The sequence below is a fragment of the Triticum urartu genome, chromosome 5 (genome assembly GCF_003073215.2).
Source record: "Triticum urartu cultivar G1812 chromosome 5, Tu2.1, whole genome shotgun sequence".
In the NCBI taxonomy this organism is placed as follows: Eukaryota; Viridiplantae; Streptophyta; class Magnoliopsida; order Poales; family Poaceae; genus Triticum; species Triticum urartu.
The window spans coordinates 88,892,416-88,907,510 of NC_053026.1; positions in this window are offsets into that span (position 1 = coordinate 88,892,416).

Genomic DNA, 15,095 nt, shown 5'->3' on the forward strand with positions numbered 1-15,095 from the left:
CAGACTGTTCAAGACGGCACGAGGTGGCTTGACTCATTTACTTGTTGCAGTGGGCAAGTTCACCAAATGGATAGAAGCAAAGCCAATCAAGAGTTTGAATGGTCCGACTGCTGTGACCTTCATCTCTGACATCACAATTCGGTATGGCATACCACACAGCATCATCACCGACAACGGCACAAACTTTGCCAAGGGTGCCTTGGCCCATTTTTGTGCGACGCAGGGCATCCGACTGGACTTACCGTCCGTTGCCCATCCGTAGTCCAACGGCCAAGTAGAGCGAGCAAATGGCCTAATCCTGTCCGGCATCAAGCCCCGGCTGGTTGAGCCTCTGGAGCGCTCGGCAGGCTGCTGGCTTGATGAGTTGCTAGCCGTCCTCTAGAGCCTGTGCACGACTCCAAACAAGTCAACCGGCTTCACGCCCTTCTTCCTCGTCTACGGTGCCGAAGCCGTCATCCCAACGGACATAGAGTTCGACTCCCCTCGAGTCACCATGTACACCGAGGAGGAAGCAGAGGAAGCATGCCAAGACGGTGTCGATCTGCTGGAAGAGAGCCGGTTGTTGGCACTCAGCCGGTCCGGCATCTACCAGCAAAGCCTACGCCGATACTACAATCAGAAGGTCAAGCCGCGATCTTTCCAAGAAGGAGACCTTGTGCTTCGGCTGATTCAGCGAACAGCTGGCTAGTACAAGCTCTCAGCACCTTGGGAAGGCCCCTTCATCATCATCAAGGTGTTAGGCAATGACTCCTACTACCTGATCGACGCTCAAAAGCCCCGAGCACGCAAAAGAGACGACTCCGGCAAGGAGACGGAGCGACCATGGAATGCAAAATCTCCTCCGAAGATTTTACAGTTAATGCAGTATGTATCATGCTACCCTTTGTATTAAAGTACGAAGACTTCGGGCCCCTCGAGAAGAACTCGGGGACTGCCTTCTTTTATCTATATGATAATGAGTTATGCCTATGAGTATGTTATTCTTTACCGCTTGGCACCGGGTTCGACTAGTCGGCCCGGGGACTTGCCGTCTTCAGCTATGAAATGACTTCCTGCAGCTAGACAAGTAGTGTGTGGCACTCAAGCCGTCTCCTGTTAGAAGCCGCAGATCACAGAAGCGACTGACTGGCAAGCTGGAGTAAGGTAGAATGGGTGTCCATATGAAAAATGGCTAAGGACTCAAATCATGCACATAGCTTAAGCCGGTTTTCCGCTTTTTGCAACCGACTCTCGAGCAGCCGGCTCGCCGTTTCCTAAATTAACTTGCTAAAAACTGTAAAAGGCTAAGTACTTGCCTTCCCAAAGAAGCCAAGTATTCGATCTAGCGGCAGTCCGCAGAGCGGCTGTCCGACTAGCAAAACGGCAACTAAGGGAAGGCGGCAAAGGAAAAGGTCAAAGAGCAAAGAGCAAGAAAAGATAGAATACGGATAAATATTTACATAAAAAGTCTCTTGGCCGAATCATCAAGCAAAAATTCAAGATACACCCACTGGGTGGAATTGTGCAAAATAACAAGTTCATTGAGACTACTAAGCAGGTAAAGCAAAGATAAAGTGGCAGCCTAGGAAGCCGCGGACGGACTCGAAGGACCGAAGGGGTCGGCGGTGCCAGGGGCAGTCGACTGGTTGGTCTCCGCCTGATCACCTCTGGCGACAGCTGGCTTAGTTGAGCGCGGCTCGTTGCTAGAGGCGTGGTCGGGCTGGGGTTGGTCGTCTGCCTTGACCTCTGGCGCCTCCTCCTCGTCTCCTTCCTCCTCCTCGCCTTCCTCTTCGCCACTGGAGTCAATCACCTCCGCCGAGTCCTCGCCGTCGTCCGGGTTCAGCCCGAACCACTCCGGCGACGCCTCCTCGTCGTTCTCAGCCTGCTCTGGGATGAAGACACTGGTGTCGGTGTACTTAGCGATCGATGTGGCGTGCCTGACGAGATCGTCCTCCACCGTTGCCAGCTCCGCCTGAGCTTCCAGCCGGAACGTGGCTAACTGGGCTAAACTCAGCCCAGGATACCACGCCTTGGCGAACTCCAAGGCCCGGCGGGCTCCAGCCCGGGCTGCAGAGCCCTTCCAGGCCTCAAGACGGCCGGCTGCCACCTCCAACTAGTCGGCAGTCCGACTGGGGGTGCGTGGCGCCTGCATGTACGGCCAAAGGGCGGCAATCGCCTGGGCGCCGACACGTTGAAGCCGGCGCAGCATCCGGTGGGCTGGCCGAAGACGGGCCTCGATGCTCAGAATCTGCTCGTTAAGAGTTCGGGGGGCATCAGTGGCGACCTGTGGGCCGTCCGCCCTTCGTGCTTCACGATCGGCCTCGATGGCCCGATTGGCGGCGTCAGAGTGGCCGGGGAAGAAATCTGGTAAGGAAGAAGAGCAAAGAAACAAAGTTAAAAATTTAAGGCCGACTCGACTAGCAGTCGGCAGCCCGGAAAAGAAAACGAATGGAAGCTCACCATCGACAAGATCTTGGATTGCCTGGAAGCCGGAGACCAGCGTTGCCTCCTTGTCGGTCCAGGAGGAGCGCTCGGACGCAAATTCAGCGAGAAGGGCGGTCTCCTTGTCCTCCGCCTCCTTCTGGGCCCTTTGGAGTAGCTCCTTCTACTCCGCCAGCTTCGTAGCCAGCCGGTCGCGCTCCTTCGTCAGCCGGCCGCACTCCTCTTCCCTAACGCGCAGCGCGGTTTTGATTTCGCCCAGCTGCTGCTGAAGGGTGGCATTGGCCTCTAAAAAGAGAGGGGGAGGGATGTCAGTTGCCAGCAAAGGAGAAAGGTCACCGGGGAGATCCGACCTGAATCTCGGGGACTACAACCCGCGGGTGCGCCAGTGCGCCCCCGTAGAGAAAGAAGAGAACTCACCCCGGCTGTCCGATAAGTCGGCCGTCCGCTTGGCCAGCTCCTCAACATTGGCGTTGAAGGAGGTCACGCGAAGATTGTGGTAATCCTGCATCAAAATTTCAGAAAAAAAACGTTGGTACTTGGAACTCGCCGATAAGAGTCCCAAGCCTCCTGCTCAGCAGCCGGCCCGAAACTCGGGGACTACACCCAGTGGGTGCGCTGGCGCGCCCCCACAAAGAAAAAACAAGGAAGCAAAGCAAAGAAAAGCTGCGTACCCGGATGGCCGTTCGTGATGCCAGGTATGCCTTGGTGCACTCCTTGATGGTGTCGCCCTCGGCCCGGAGCTTGGCTTGGACGTCCAAGAGCGCCCGGTTCAATGGGCCCGTCCCGCCTCCCCGCACCCACCCGGTGGGCGCGACGCTCGACACCTCGGTGTCCGGGATCGAGGAGCTCGCAGTGCCGATATCCAGAGGACGCGGTGCTGAGGCCGCCTTCACGAGACGGCGGCGCGTCGGCGTACCGACCTCGAGGGCCAGGCCCGTCGCCGCCGCGCCTCCGGTTGGCGGCACTGGCGGATCCGCCAGTTATCCGCCTAGCGCGCCTCCGGAGGGAGGCGTTGGCGGCGCAATGACCTCCGGTGTAGCGGTGACATCGGCGTCCCTCTCCATGACCGGGTTCTCATCGCCGGCTTCCCCAGTCTGCGCCGAGAACTCCGGTGGCGGTGGTGCGGAGTTCAAGGGGACGACAAACACTGCCCACTGGTGGTGTGCGGCTTATTCCGCGCGCTTCTTCTCCGCATCGGCGGCCTCGGTTTCCGCCAGCTTCTTCAGAGCGGCGGCCTCCGCCTTGTTAGCTTCTGCCTTCTTCAGGCGGGCGGCTTCCCGCTCTTCATGCGCCTCCTGCGCGTTCCGCTCCGTCGCCCCCTGGAGGTCGGCGGAGGGGTCAACCCGCCGGGTGGTGGAGGAGGTCTCCACCGACTTCACGACGGAGCCAGCGGCCGACTTCTCAAGAGAGAGAGGGGCCCTAAAGCCGGAAAACAAAGTAAAGAAATTTCAGACAGACTCAATAAAAGAAATACGAAGATACGAGGGGAGGTGGTGCTTATGCTTAAACAAGCTGCGGCATCTTCACCACCTTGCGGAAGCGGTTGGCCTTTGCGGCCGCCTCGTCCCGCTTGGTCGCCGCGGCTGAGCCCTTGGGCTTCTTCGGCCGGCTACCAAACAGGTTCGCCCCGGCCCTGCGCTTCTTGCCGCCGCCTTGTGCGTCCGGCGGAGCTGACGAGCCCACGCCCGACTGGCCGGCTCCTGGCTGGTGGCGTGGGACGACCTCCTCGTCATCGTCGGGCCAGTCCTCGAGACTGGCCCCAAGTCTCGGGCCGCCCGCTGCGCCGCCTCCTCCCTCGGCGTCGTCCTCCAGGGCCGCCGCCCCCAGGTAGGAGTCATCAACATCACTCTCCGCCCGGTTTGGGAGGAATTCGCGGTCCGGCCCCGAGGTGCTGGCTGCTGGCTGGAGGAGGGGGTTCTGACCAAAGCCAGCTAGTCAGATCGGACAAAACGGACTTGACAGTGAAGAAGTCAGAGAGAAAGAGAAAAGAAAATGACTCACCTGAGGCGGAGGGGCGGCACGTGAATACGGCTCCTTGCCGAATTGCCATTCTTCTCGAAGGTCGCAGCTCGCCAGATAATTCACCATATAGGCCACCTCCTCCCGAGGCATCTCCTTGGTGCACATCCGACTTGGGTTCCGGTGCCCGCACATCTGGCAGATCATCTAGGGGCGACTTTGAAGAGGGAGCACTCGGCGGGCTACAAAGGCAGCCAGCAAGTCCGGCCCTGTCAGGCCTCCGACTGCGCCAGTACTCGAAGTCGCGCAATGGCACCGGCTCCCGCAGGCGTCAACGTCCGTGCCCGGTATGACCAGTTGGGTTGCCTCCCAGCCGGTGGGCCGACTACGAAGGCCGGCAGGTTGATCCAGTCGCCCTCCGCGAAGACGTTCTTCACGTAGAAGTATGACTGCTACCACATCTTCACCGACTTGATCAGCTTGATGGAGGGAAACGGGTTGTCGGCCCCCGACCTCCGCATGGCGATGAACGCGCCGCACTGAGCCGGCACGCCCGCGGCTTGAGTGCCGAGCTTGGAGTAGAAGAACTCCCCCCAGAGCTCCATGGTGGGGAGAATGCCGATGAAGCCCTCGCACAAGGTGACGAAGGCGGACAACAACAACACCGTGTTGGGGGTGAGGTGGTGAGGCTGGAGTCCGTAGAACTCAAGGAAGGAGCGGAAGAAGTTGCTCGCCGGCAGGCCCAGGTCGCGCAGGCAGTGCGAGCGGAAGACGACCCACTCGCCCTCCTGCGGCGCCGGCGAGATCTCTCCCCTCTGCGTGAGGCGGACCCTCATGAGGTCCCCACCGGGCAACCGACGCGTCTTGCAGAGGAAATCGATGTGGTCATCGTGAACCTCCGAACCATCCCAGGTGTCGGAATGTGCCATAGGGGGCGTGACGGCGGACGAAGATCTCATCGTGAGCAGACTGCCAGAGCGCTCGACGTAGCTTGAGGTGCGGCGGAGAGAGAGAGAAGAAGAACAAGAAGCAGGGGGGAGGTGGGACGCGCATGCTCCGCCGTCTCCCCTCCTCCCCCTACTTATAGCCTAGTGGGATGCCAAGCCGAGGGGTTAGTTGTGGGATTTACTGCGCCCACTACTCCACGCCCCCACGTTTATCGCGCAAAGTTACTGTGCACGGTAATTCCGTGGGAACCTCAACCGCCTCCCACGGCCGCAGCGGATCCGCTCGCATGCCGAGGCGTGGTAGTGGCGGGACCCGCCTGCAGACATATCCCATCTCGTGGATGGGTAGGCGGGATGGCCCGGACACTGGTTGCCATAGGGCGGGCACGGAGTGGGTGGCGGTCAGGAAGCTTAGCTCACACGCTACTGAGTTCCCGCCGGGGGATTCGAAAGCATTTTTGGACAAGTCAAGGTCAGGCGACTCCGACTCCTACCAGTCAGCCTGGCAGAAGTCAAACGAGGTCTCACCTCAAGCACTCGGAGAAAGAAACTGATGAGGCTCCTCGGCTGATTGCCCGCGGCGCCTCATCAGCTTCGGGGACTACTGTCGGAGTAATGGGCCACGGGTAGGCTAACCCGAGGCCCAGAACCTTTCAAGACATCGGGGCTGACTGCGCCCCTCAAGACACCAGGATGGAGAGCCACCTTCCAGAGGCCGGCTAAAGGAACAGCCGACTGCCCGCATGCGGCCGAGTCCTGGAGGCGAGGTCAAGACGGGCCGACTCCCGCCTGGCGGCTCCCATAGAAGCCGGCCACGGGGAGTCGGCCCACGACACCAACAAAGCCCATGCCCTCATAAGGGGGGATGGGACGGGAGTGGCCATAGTAAAGCCCACTCCTTCCCCTTTTCATGGGATGGCTAGGCCACAGTGCGCCTTACCAACGGAGATCTCCGTCCGGCGGGGCACTATTGCCGTGCCATCCCTGACATCAGCAACATGGGGCGGAGTCCTGCACCCACGACAGCCTATCGGTACGGTCCAAGGACGATGGGCCCTACCGGCCAGCGAGAGTCCAGAAGACGGCAAGAGCGCCAGCAGTCGGACCCGAAGGGAGCCGCCCCCCGGAAGTTGGCCGCCCCCTCCCACGGGTCCCACGCGCCATTAACCAAACGAGACGGGGAGTGGCTACAGTAATCGCCCGCCAGGTAGCAGGGCTGTAGCCACGACCCCATGACCAAGCCTGCGTCATTAGAAGCACGACTACAGTAATCGGCAGCCGGCAAGACCCGCAAGCGGTGGGTACGGCCTGTCGGCTCCATACCAGACCAGTCGGCGGGGCCCACTAGCCGGCTGGCCGCAACGGTCGGCAGAGAAGCCGGAAGGCGAAGAGACTGACGGCTGTGCCCTGTGCCCAGTCGGTTTACCATTGTACCCCTGGGGGGTAGGCCTATATAAACCCCCCAGGGCACCCATGCAAAGGGGTTCCGATCCATTAGAACTAGACTAGACCTTAGAGAAGGGGGAGAGCTGGCCTAGTCTCCTCCTGCCCACAGATACAGCTCAAGGAGCACCGTTGTACCCACTTTTGCCTTAGTGATCATGCAGAGACCCCGCAGAGAAGGACTAGGGGTGTTATCTCCTAGGAGAGCTCTGAACCTGGGTAAAGTTCGCCGACGTTCGTGTCTACGCCTCATCCCATTTCCAGGCACCGGCGACATTCTACTCGCCCCACCATGATAAGCCATCCATTGGCATATGTCGCACCCAACCCCCGACAATTGGATGTTTTAAATTCCCTCTTCCTACTGTCAAGAAGAAATATGATATTCTTATTGTTGGGGACATGCATATCCCCATTGAGGTAACCCAGTGTTATTCGAAAATTCTCCGGTTTCATGTTATTCGGAAAGAGTTTGTTAACAAGACTTGATCAACCTTGTTATTGGATTCCTTTTGATGAGCACGAGATGGATGAAGTTAGAAAGCACAACTCTTTGTACCCTCTTTTACTTTCTATTATTTATATTAAATAAAGCAAAAAAAGTATTTTTTTTGTCTGTTTTCTGAATTATACTTGCAATAAAAATACCCCGAAAATAATACTTCTCCAAATGTCCTAAAAATGAAATATGATTTTTTGTGGAACATTTAAGAATTTCTAGCACTGAGAAAACACCAGGGGGCCCACCTCATGGCCACGAGGGCATAGGGCGCACCCACCCCCCTGGGGCGCGCCCCCTGCCTCATGGGCCCCACGTGGACCCCCTCCACTTATTCCAGCACCCACTCACTTTTTCTTCCTCCAGAAAAATGCTCCCATTGTTCAAACCCGTGTTCTAGCTCAACTTCCTGCCATTTTCGATCTCTTTGGTATGTGACTCCTCCAATGGTCTAATTAGTTTTTGTTCTAGTGATTTATTTATTGTAAATTTTTGCTGCCAAGGTGACCCTGTTCTTGAGCTTGCATGTCAAATTTATATGGTCCAAAGTAGTTTTAATGCATGATATAGCCTCTAGGCAATTGTGGGAGTAGCTGCTATAAATCTTGTTGAGTTTGGTTCACTTTTATTTTGAGTCACTAAAATTTTAGAAATTTTTCCGAGAAATAAAAATGCATAGGAAAATGTACCAAGGTGGTTCCTCAAGGAAGCAAGGACCAAGGCTCGTGATACGTGAGCCGGACGATGAACCATCGAGGGAAGCTCAAGTGCGGCCTTGTGAATGGCCGTCAGAGGAGTTTATGGTCCAGGCAGACATCAAGGATGAATTTGATGTGTATGTGCGTGATAAGTGCCTACAGTACCACTACCTAACTGATTCCTTTGTGAGGAGGTTTCAATTTACATCCTCGCACAATTCTCACACTTCTTTATTTGATCTTTATGATGAATCATATACCATGGACTTAGAAGATTTTTAATACTGCTTGTAAACTCCCGCGGCGGGGCAATGTTAGTGAACCTCGCAAATCTGAATATAAAGACTTTCTTGCTAGTATCACTGTGGGGGAATATAGAGAAATCACACAATCTACCATAGGGAGCATTCATTTCCCTTCCATACATTATTTTTCTGTCTTTATAGGTAGATGCATTAACGGTAAAGATGAGGCTTGTCACATGTGTGTTCCAGATCTTTGTGTCCTCAAGTGTGCGGTATTTGGTGATAGACAATATAACTTAGGGCCCATTGTTGCACGAAGGTTGCATCTTAATGGTACAAGTGGAGATTTGTATGGTGGAATTTATGCAACTCGTGTAGCTAATTATCTTGGTGTACCCATACATGGAAATGATATGGAGTTGCCTCCTACTTATCTAGATTATAATGCTATGGTTCGCCATCGGTTTCTTGAGAGGAATGAACAGTTCCTCCAGTACCGACTAATCTTTGACAGACAGTGCACTATCCATGTTGCCCTCCCTGCTCCTACTTTCTTTAACTTTCAGGCAAAAAGGAGATATGTTATAACCAGGGAGGAGGCGAACGACTATGAGAGGAGGATGGAGGCATCTCGCCTCCAAGCTGCAGCTCTGCAGGTAGTAGTTACTGCATCTCAGTACAACCCCAGCTACGACTTTGGATATCCGCCAGGCCAACAGTAGCCATAGACCAACTTAGGCCAAAAGCCTAAGCTTGGGGGAGTATGTATTCCTCACCGACATTACATTCATGTTCACACACTCATTCTAGTTGTTGGTGCTCATACTTTTTCATTGTACTATCCATGCTAGTTTATTTTCTTTTCTAAGCCTTCTTCTTGTGTGTTTGAAAAAACCTTAAGAAAAACCAAAAAAATAGTTATAGCTTTTAGCTAGTTTACTTTCCATGCCTGTAGTAGTGGTAATTAAAAGAAAACCCAAAAGATTTCTTGTTCTTCTTTTGCTTGTTGGGAGCTTTCCCGTGTAAATAGTTTTATTTCTTTTCTTATTCTTTGGGGTCGAGAGGAGAAGACCATGATGAAAATGTTGAGTGGCTCTCATATGCATTATTGTTGATTTAACCAAGAGCCCATATTACCTTGTCTTCTCCCTTGTATTAAATGCTTGCAGATTCTAGCTTAGTCCAATGCACGTGCACTATTATTAATATCCACACCATTCGGTTGTGCGAGTGAAAGGCAATAATGACGATATATGATGAACTAAATGAGATGAGATAAGCTGGTATGAACTCGACCTATGTTGTTTTTGTAAATATGATTATCTCACCGTTCCTGATTCAGCCTATTATGAATGAAACATGTTTGCAATGACAATTAGAGATTATAGTTGCTCATGCCATGCTTAATTTGCTAGGAGTTTATAATGGTTTACCTTGCGGGCCAGCATGCTATTAAAATGGTTGTAATGTGGTAGGATAGGGCGGTATCCTCCTTTGAACGATTCGAGTGGCTTGACTTGGCACATGTTCACACATGTAGTTGAAACAAAATCAACATAGCCTCCATGATATTTATGTTCACGGTGATTTATATCCTACTCATGCTTGCACTCATTGTTGATTAATGTTAATGCATGTTCATGACTATTGTCGCTCTCTAGTTGGTCGCTTGCCAGTCTCTTTCTAGACTTCACTTGTACTAAGCGGGAATACTGCTTGTGCATCCACTTCCATAAACCCCAAAGTTATTCCATATGAGTCCACCATACCTTCCTATATGCGGTATTTACCTGCCGTTCCAAGTAAATTTTTATGTGCCAAACTCTAAACCTTCAAATGAAATTCCATTTTGTATGCCTGAATAGCTCATGTATCAACTAGGGTTATCTATATCTTCCATGCTAGGTGGGTTATTCTCACGATGAGTGGACTCCGCTCATCACTCACGAGAAAATGGCCGATAACCGGGATGCCCAGTCCCATGCTCAAATCAAATCAACATAATTGCAAACAAAACTCCCCTAGGATTATTGTTAGTTGGACGACACCCGTAGTTTCGGACAAGCCATGGATTGATGTTTGTTGGTGGTGGGGGAGTATAAACTTTACCATTCTATTTGGGAACTGCCTATAATGTGTGTAGCATGGAAGATATCGAGATCTCTTGGTTGTTATGTTTACAATGAAAGTATGCGACTCAAAATATTATTTATCTTTGTTTCAAAATTCGAGCTCTAGCACCTCTGCAAATCCCTTCTCACCTCTGCGAAGGGCCTATCTATTTACTTTTATGTTGAGTCATCATCCTCTTATTAGAAAGCACCAGTTGGAGAGCATCGTTGTAATTCGCATGCATTGCTATTAATTTACATTGAGTATGACTGTGACTGGATCTCTTTTACCATGAATTACAATGTCTACTCAGTCCTTGATCTTCAAGGGTGCTCTGCATTTATGTTTTGCGCGGTCTCAGAAAGGGCTAGCGAGATGCCATCTTGTTATATCATGTTATGATTGTTTTGAGAAAGTGTTGTCATCCGAGATTTATTATTATTGCTCGCTAGTTGATTATGCCATTGATATGAGTAAACATGAGACCTAAATTTTATTATGAATATGGTTAGTTCATAATCTTTGCTGAAAACTTGAATGCTGGATTTACATATTTGCAACAACAAGATCAAACAGAGTTTGTAAAAGATTTTCTTTATCACTTTCAATTTGTCAACTAAATTGCTTGAGGACAAGCAAAGGTTTAAGCTTGGGGGAGTTGATACGTATCCAACATATCTACTTTTTCAAACATTTTGGCCCTTGTGTTGGACTCTAACTTGCATGATTTGAATGGAACTAACCCGGACTGATGCTATTTTCAGCAGAACTGCCATGGTGTTATTTTTGTGCAGAAAAAAAAGTTCTTGGAATGACCTGAAAATCCACGGAGACACATTTTGGAATTGATAAAAAATACTGGTGAAAGAATCAGCATCAGGGGGCCCACACCCTATCCACGAGGGTGCAGGGCGCCCCCTAGGGCATGCCCCCTGCCTCGTGGGCCCACTGGGACTCCACCGACCTCAACCTTGACTCCATATATTCACTTTCGGGGAGAAAAAAATAAGAGAGAAGGATGCATCACGTTTTACGATACAGAGCTGCCGCCAAGCCCTTTCCTCGGGAAGGCTGATCTGGAGTCTGTTCGGGGCTCTAGAGAGGGGAATCCGTCGCCATCGTCATTGTCATCATCAACCATCCTCCATCACCAATTTCATGATGCTCTCCATAGTGCGTGAGTAATCTCATCGTAGGCTTGCCGGACGGTGATGGGTTGGACGAGATTTATCGTGTAATCGGGTTAGTTTTGTTAGGGTGCGATCCCTAGTATCCATTATGTTATAAGATTGATGTTGCTATGACTTTGCTATGCTTAATGCTTGTCACTAGGGCCCGAGTGCCATGATTTTAGATTTGAAACTATTGTGTTTTCATGAATATATGTGAGTTCTTGATCCTATTTTGTAAGTCAATAGTCGCGTACTATGTGTTATGATCTGGCAACCCCGAAGTGACAATAATCGGGACCACTCCTGGAGACGACCGTAGTTTGAGGAGGTCATGTATTCACTACGTGGTAATGCTTTGGTCTGGTACTCTATTAAAAGGAGGCCTTAATATCCCTTAGTTTCCAATAGGACCCCGCTGCCACGGGAGGTTAGGACAAAAGATGTCATGTAAGTTCTTTTCCATAAGCACGTATGACTATATTCAGAATACATGCCTACATTACAATGATGAACTGGAGCTAGTTCTGTGTCACCCTGTGTTATAACTATTGCATGAGGAATCGCATCCGACGTAATTATCCATCATTGACCATTGCCTACGAGCTTTTCACATATTGATCTTTGCTTAGTTACTTTTCCATTGCCACTGTTACGATTGCTACAAAAACTGCTACTGTTACTTTTGCCACCATTACTGTTGCTTCCATACTACTTTGCTACTAAATACTTTGCTGCAAATATTAAGTCTTTCAGGTGTGGTTGAATTGACAACTCAACTGCTAATACTTGAGAATATTCTTTGGCTCCCCTTGTGTCGAATCAATAAATTTGGGTTGAATACTCTACCCTCGAAAACTGTTTCCATCCCCTATACATGTGGGTTATCAACAGTGATATCCTATTTTAACTAAGATGACAGGCATGCCAACAACAAGTCTATGTTTATCTTTCTTATCAGGTTTGGCAATTCTAGAAGCTTCTTCACAGAAGTAAATAACAAGCCCATCCATATCTTCTTCCAAGAGATCTTTAACCATAGCGATACTTGGTTCTACTTTAATTTGTTCATCAGGTTTAGGTGTTCTAATATACATTTTGTTAACCACACTTGAAACTTTAGCATGTTCCTTTATTCTAACAGGGAAAGGTGGTTTCTCAATATAAGCAGAAGGAACAACTGGATCCGCATTATAAAGTATAGTTTCTTTAACCGGTATAGGTTCTTTGGTTTCTTCTTTAATACTCCCTTCGTTCTGAATTACTCGTCGCAGAAATAGATGTATCTAGATGTATTTTAGTTCTAGAGACATCCATTTCTGCGACGAGTAATTTGGAACGAAGAGAGTAGGTGGGTGATATTTAAACCACTTCTCTTTAGGGAGTTCAACATGAGTAGCAAATGATTCACAAAAGGAGGCTACTATCTCAGAGTCAAGTCCATATTTAGTGCTAAACTTTTGAAAACCATCGGTATCCATAAAAGATTTAGCACAATCATACTTAAGTTTAATACCTGAATCTTTACCTTTGTCGAGTTCCCAATCTTCAGAGTTGTGTTTAATTCTTTCCAGAAGATCCCACCGGAATTCAATAGTCTTCTTCATAAAAGTACCAGCACAAGAAGTATCAAGCATGGTTTGATCATTACGAGAAAGCCGAGCATAAAAGTTCTAAATAATAATTTCTTTTGAGAGCTCATGATTGGGGCATGAATATAACATTGACTTAAGCCTCCCCCAAGCTAGAGCGATACATTCTCCTTCACGAGGCCAAAAATTATATATATAATTCCAATCACGATGAAATAGATGCATAGGATAAATTTTTTGGTGGAACTCCAATTTCAAATGATTCCAATTCCATGATCAAATATCATCACATGGCCTATACCATGATAATGCTTTTCCCTTCAAAGATATAGGGAAAACCTTTTTCGTAACTTTATCTCCGGGTAAACCTGCAAGCTTAAACAATCCACAAATTTGTTCTACATATATCAAGTGCATATCAGGATGTTCGGTTCCATCTCCTACATAAGGATTAGCTAGCAGTTGTTCTATCATACCCGAAGGAATTTCATATTCAATATTTTTAGTAGGTGCAGTAGTTTGAGGGGTACCTAATTGTGGTTCCGGACGAGGTGAAGATACCCCGAACAAACCCCTCAAAGGATTGTTTTGCATAGTAACAAGTGACAATAAATTACAGCACACTATATAAATGTTTCCTTACCAAAGGTGCTTCACTCCCCGGCAACGGCACCATAAAATAACCTTGATGACTCACAAGTATAGGGGATCAATTGTAGCTCTTTTTGATAAGTAAGAGTGTCGAACCCAACAAGGAGCAAAAGGAAATGACAAGTAGTTTTCAGAAAGGTAATGTCTGCAAGTGTTGAAATTGTAAGTAGCAAAGTAATTTGATAGCAAGATAATTGGTAACAGGCAAGTAACGATAGTAGTAAAATAATTGCAGCAATGTAGCCCAATCCTTTTGAGGCAAAGGACAGGCCAAAACGGTCTTTTATGATAAGCAAAGCGTTCTTGAGGGTACACAGGAATTTCATCTGGTCACATTCACCATGTTGGTTCGATTTGTGTTCGCTACTTTGATAATTTGATATGTGGGGTGGACCGGTGCTTAGGTGCTATTCTTACTTGAACAAACCTCCTACTTATGATTGACCCTCCCGCAAGCATCCACAACTACGAGAAAAGTATTAAGAATAAATTCTAACCATAGCATTAAACTTTTGGATCCAATCGGTCCCTTATAGAATAGTGCATAAACTGGGGTTTAAGCTTCTGTCACTCTCGCAACCCATCATCTAATTGCTACTCCACAATGCATTCCCTTAGGCTCAAATATGGTGAAGTTTCATGTAGTCGACGTTCACATGACACCACTAAGGGAATCACAACATACATACTATCAAAATATCGAACACATATCAAGTTCACATGATTACTTGCAACATGATTTCTCTCGTGACCTCAAGAACAAAGGTAACTACTCACAAATGATAATCATGCTCAAGATCAGAGGGGTATTAAATAGCATATTGGATCTGAACGTATAATCTTCCATCAAACAAACCATATAGTAATCAACTATAAGATGTAATCAACACTACTAGTCACCAGAAGCACCAATCTATAGTTCCGATAACAAGATTGAACACAAGAGATGAACTAGGGTTTCAGATGAGATGGTGTTGTTGAAGATGTTGATGGAGATTTCCCTCCCTAGATGGGAGAGTTGTTGGTGATGATGATGATGATGATTTACCCCTCTGGGAGGGAAGTTCCCCCGGCGGAATCGCTTCGCCGGAAGGCAAAAGTGCTCCTGCCCAAGTTCCGCCTCGAGACGGCGGCGCTCCATCCCAAAAGTCCTCCCCTTATTTTTTTTCTAGGTCAAAATGACTTATATACCAAAAGATGGCACCAGAGGTGGGCTGAGGAGGGCACAACCCACCAGGGCGTGCCCAGGTGGGTTGTGCCCACCTGGTGGGCCCCCTCTAGTAGTTATTTGCTCCAATAATTCTTAAATAATCCATAAAAAAATCTCCATGAAATTTCAGCTTGTTTGGAGTTGTGTAA